Genomic DNA, 6,000 nt, shown 5'->3' with positions numbered 1-6,000 from the left:
CCACCACAGTCAGTATGCACTGCTGTAGTGAAAGCAGGTACCACCACAGTATGCACTGATGTAATTATAGCAGGTACCACCACAGCATACACTGATGTAATTATAGCAGGTACCACTAGTCAGTATGCCTGCTGTTATCATAGCAGGTACCACCACAGTATGCACTGCTGTAACCTTAGCAGGTACCACCACAGTCAGTATGCCTGCTGTAATCATAGCAGGTACCACCACAGTATGCACTGATGTAATTATAGCAGGTACTACTAGTCAGTATGCCTGCTGTAATCATAGCTGGTACCACCACAGTCAGTATACTTGCTGTAATCACAGCAGGTACCACCACAGTATGCACTGCTGTAACCTTATCAGGTCCCACCACAGCAATATGCACTGCTGTTATCATAGCATAAAAAATATGACGATACTATCATAGAATGTTAACTAAACGAGCATACATTTTTAACTAATTTAGGATAAACATTAAACTTAATGAGTATGGATAAATAAACTACATTAGATTTCGATTTAAAGCTTTCGTGACTGCAAGGATTCATCTTCTTTGGTTCTTTCGGTAAAGTCACCACCACGTAGAATGAGAATAAAATAATAAATTGATAAAATAAAATAACAATAAAATTCTCACGACGTTTTGGCCACAACACAAGCGGCCTTCATCAGGTGAAAGGGACGAGACTGTCTGGAGGACAGCGCTGTCCAAACCTGGGCGCGTCTCCGGCGATGGTGCGCAGCGATTGGTCAACGGTTGTCCTATGCTAATTTTGGTATGCTAATTAATTTTAATCTGTATGCTAATGTAGTTTGACTGTCTGGAGGACAGCGCTGTCCTCCAGACAGTCTCGTCCCCTTCACCTGATGAAGGCCGCTTGTGTTGTGGCTGAAACGTCGTGAGAATATTATTGTGTCATTTTATTTTATCAATTTATTATTTTATTCTCATTCTACGTGGTGACTTTACCGAAAGAACCAAAGAAGAAAAAATACATTAGCATACAGATTAAAACTAATTAGCATATCAAAATTAGCATAGGACAACCGTTGACCAATCGCTGCGCACCATCGCCGGAGACGCGCCCAGGTTTGCCTCTCGACCAATCGTATCGCTGGCCCTCCCCCCCTCCCCACTTTGGCACGCGGCGACCAATCAGATCGCGGGAGGACGCTACCATTTTTAATGCCCTACACGCTGAACGCCGCGCGCCCATGTGCGTGTGAGTGTTTAGTTTTGTTTTAATTATTTTAATCATTAAAGTTTGTGAGTGTCAAGGTAAGCTACGTTGACTTTTTATTTTAAAGCATTTTCTCAAGAGAACCGTTGTTGCTGCTGCTGTTGTTGTGAAAGGCCCGGTACACCCTGAGGCCTTGCCTAGACTAGGACAGCCTTGATGTCACGTGGGTCCACACTCTTTGCTTCTTTCGGTAAAGTCACGGAGGTAGAAAATAAAATGAATTATTTATTATTTAATTTAATTACATTTTATTTTATACCTACGTTAAATTTAATTTAAAATTTTAATTAAGTTAATTAAAATGTATTTTATACCTACGTATTTTTTTTATAAATGAATGAGTTTTATAATTTAATTTAAATTTATTTTATACCTACGTTAAATTTTATTTAAATTTATTTTATTTCATACCTACGTTAAATTAAATTGAAATTTTTAATAAATTAAATATATTTTATTTAATTTACATTAATTTTATTTAATACCTACGTTTAATTTAATTTTTAAAATATATTACATTACTTTATTTAAATTAATTTTATTTTATACCTACGTTAAATTAAATTTTTAATACATTTAATTTATTTTATTTAAAAGTTTTTAAATAAATTAAGTTTATTTTATTTAAATTGCATTTATTTTATACCTACGTTAAATGAAATGAAATGTTTTAATACATAAAATTAATTTTATTTAAATTAAATTTATTTTATTTCATACCTACACAGGTACAGTCATTTTAACTGCTCTGACTGCTACAAGCTAAGTGCGGCCTGGAATCGTATTATTAAGTAATACATTTTACAATTACAATTCCCTATAGAGGAACCCCATACTAATGAACTGACTACGTATCTATATATTATTAAAAGACCGCACGCAGATATCGCAAAAGCAGACCCCGTTGTCAATGATATAATTCGATGTACGTACAGCAGTTGCTGTACAGCAGTTGCTGTACGTACATCATTAAAATGACACCGATTGTAATACGTCACCAAAGACAATTTTAATTTGACCCCCGGGTCTGATCGCGTTAACTGTGCAGGTGGCAGGTCGAGAGGTTACTTGCACGTGTGTGCAGCTTGTTGAATATTGACGTGCGATGACTTGTGGAGAGGAAGAATGATGATGATGATGGCGATGCAAGTCTTGAAGTCTGACGTTGTTCTCCGAGTCGTGTAGCCTACCGCGTGCCACTTTGGGGATTGCGTAATGTCATTTTAGTTTCCTCTGTGGAACTTTTTATTTTGTTGATTCTAATGATGTAACTAACGTAGGGCGGGCTTGGGAGCGGCGTTGACGATGTGTTTTGGCGTTACACCAACCAGCACCTTTGCATTCAGAAGTTGGAGGTGCTTTGATTGTTACAGCGAGAGGTGGAATCGTCACCGCCATCGTCATGGGTTTGAGTGGGCACGGAGCCCGTCAAGGGAATGGGTAGGTAGAGGAATGGGGATGGAGAGTATACACAACTTGCATTTCTAGTCATTTCAACAATTTATGGGCATGCGCATCATTAACAGTATCCTGATTGATGAGCAAAACAAAATCGCAATTTAATCATCAATCTATTGTCATAAATGAGTCCGAAATATCAATAGTCATGCTCAAAACCGCATTCCTATTATAAAAAATCATTGTACCCCCATTAATGATGACAATTCCAATATGGTCATTATGATGCTCAGAATTACACTTATATTCTCAGAATCATGAACATTTATTAAAACAGCAGTATGCTCAAAATGCTCATTTAACAATTTCAACATGTACACAATCAATTCCAAGATTCTTATCAAAGTAAGTCCTATGTATCGTGGTGTTTTCATGCTTATCCATTATTGCGCCCCCCCCCCCCAAAAAAAAAAATATACAAAAGTCTATTTTTATAATGTTTGCATGGTGTACAGTCTGGAAATTACCCACATGGCAAATTTCAAGCTTGGTGCGTGTCGGGAAGTACGCTAAACATTATAACAGACGCACACGCACAACTTTGCCTTTGATATATATGGAGATTAGTAATAAATTGTTAATTTAACTACTTTCATGTTGACGGATTGGAAATAGGAATAGCACTGGCTCACCACGGGGCTTATCGCGTGGTATCTGGGCACTTTATTTGAAACGTAAACCCCACAGTTTGTGAGTACAATTCCTCGCAAGTTGCGTCCACACAGACAGACAATGACGTTTCTAGGTAAGAGTAAGAAATGAATCTACGTGTCGAGGAGAGACGAGAGAGCCAATAAGTGACCTCGGGAGACGGGGCGGCGCGTCAACCTTAGTCACGTGACTGAAGGAGTGTGGGCGTGTCGTGCGTACGTGTGTGTACTGTGTGTGTGTGTGCTGTGCGTGTGTGTACCGTGAGTGTGTGTGAGCACCGTGCGTGTGTGTGTGTACCGTGCGTGTATGTGTGTGTACAATGCGTGTGTGTTTGTGTACCGTGCGTGTGTGTACCGTGCGTGTGCGTGCCGTGCATGTGCGTGTGTGTGCGTGTGTACCGTGCGTGTGTGTGTACCGTGAGTGTGTGTGTGTACCGTGCGTGTGTGTGTACCGTGCGTGTAACGTGCGTGTGTGTAACGTGCGTGTGTGTACCGTGCGTCTGTGTGTGTGTACTGTGTGTGTACTGTGCGTGTGTGTACTGTGCGTGTGTGTGTGTACTGTGTGTGTGTGTACTGTGCGTGTGTGTGTACTGTGTGTGTGTGCTGTGCGTGTGTGTGTACTGTGTGTGTGTGTACTGTGCGTGTGTACTGTGCGTGTGTGTGTACCGTGCGTGTGTGTGCACCGTGTGTGTGTACTGTGTGTGTGTGTACTGTGTGTGTGTGTGCTGTCTGTGTGTGTACTGTGTGTGTGTCCCGTGCGTGTGTGTGTACTGTGCGTGTGTGTACTGTGTGTGTGTGTACTGTGTGTGTGTGTAACGTGTGTGGCGGTAGTCTAGCGGTTAATGCGCTGTACTACGAACATAACGACCCGAGTTTGATTCCCGCTCACAGCCAACACCCAGTGACGATTATTTGAACCGGTTCTGGGCCTCCCCTATGTCAACTCAGCCTCAAATGAGTACCCAGTGCGGTGTGTAAACATCATTACTGGGGAGACAAAGGCGGTCGGGCACGGTGCTGGCCACCCACCCCCTCGTGTACCGTTCCGGCATTCATAGGTGGCGCTGCTACTTGCTAACAGCATTTGCCCCAACAGTCTGTTAAGACTACACGGGGGATCTTTGTCTTTGTATCACCACCCAGGAGTCACGGAGCTTTTGAGGCTCCGAGCCACGTGGGGGTCCACAACAGCGTGAGGCGGTGCCACTCACAGGTGAGACTCGGGGATATGTGATTTCTAATCGATAGCCATCCGTCGGTTAACCCATCGCAACTGCTGAGTCTGTCACGCGACTTCCTCCTTCCAGCGAGCCTTTGATGCTTCACGTGGCCTCAAAGTGTACACAGTGTGTACGTATACACAATAATGTCCACGTTGTTGTTGCTGAGTTCACGCACTCAAGGGAGGGGGCAATGGAAAATGAATCTAAATCAACTTAAACTCCATCCCCGCTCTGTGACGTCACCACTCAGCATGACCTCATCGGCATGAAGTGCCAGCGGGAGGTGTACCTCGCTAGTGACGTCATGTCACCAAGGTATTCACCCCTCTCCCGTCCACCGCGCTCTTGAGCGTGACGTCACCTCCGCTTGGGTCACTGCCGATATCGTTCCAGTGGAAATCCTTATTTGGGCAAAGCTACGCCCAGTGACTGGCGGTTCATTAACATAATGTATCCCTTGAAGCTGTCGAGAGTTTATTGCGACGGGTTCAGCAGCCACGCCCCATCCCTCGACGTATGGCCCGGGCTCATTAACATAATTTATTCAGTTACAGAGCCGCTCTTTGTGGGAGGGGCGTGTCTCTTACCCCGGAAGTGACGTCATGTTACCTGCTTACCCGCGTTACGTCGCGAGGTAACAGGAGGCTGCCGATCCACGCTTGCACTGAAATCCGAGGTGAGAAATTCTCATGGTGGTGGTTGTTGTTGTTTACCAAGGTAGAGCCTCTCTCTCAGGGATGTCAGTTGAGTAGCAGCGAGCATGGGAATCGATGTCCAGGTTGGAACTTTACAGCGCGGGGCCTAGCCACGCGGGGCCTTGCCTCCTGCCCTCGCCTGATTGCGTTCACTTTAATTATCTCTCTTAAGTTTAATTTGTCTTCACCCGGCTCGCCACTTTGTAACTTTGTTTTATTGTAAATATTCACGCAGTTTTTATTTTCGTTCTTTTGTTACCAGGCCAAGCCCGCTTGAGCTGCTATACCGCTCTTGTTATCAGAAGCGACCTGCCCACAACAACACAAGGTGAGGCTTTGTCAACGTGTGTGAATGTTTTGACTTAAAACTTTGGTGACTGCAGGAATTATTATTCTTGGTTCTTTCGGTAAAGTCATGTAGATAGAAAATTTAATGAAAATAACAATGAAAATAAATAAAAATAAATTGTAAATAAAGCAAAACAACTCACGTTGTTTTGATCGCAACACAAGTGGTCTTTATTTAATGTAATTGTATTATCTGTTATTGTTATTTTCTATCTACGTAACTTTACCGAAAGAAACAAGAATACGTGTGTCAATGTCTATCGGTCAAAGACGCTATACGGAGAGACGCGCAAACTCCAAATATACAGCAGGCGTCAGGGTCGGGATCGAACCCACGACTTCCTGTAGACCAAGTGAGGTAGTTAACATCTCACCACGG

This window comes from Petromyzon marinus, unplaced genomic scaffold, assembly GCF_048934315.1.
Source record: "Petromyzon marinus isolate PM22_M1 ecotype Great Lakes invasive population unplaced genomic scaffold, UKy_Petmar_22M1.pri1.0 PM_G_Scaffold_65, whole genome shotgun sequence".
Classification (NCBI taxonomy): Eukaryota; Metazoa; Chordata; class Hyperoartia; order Petromyzontiformes; family Petromyzontidae; genus Petromyzon; species Petromyzon marinus.
Note: the sequence above shows the minus strand (reverse complement) of the source record.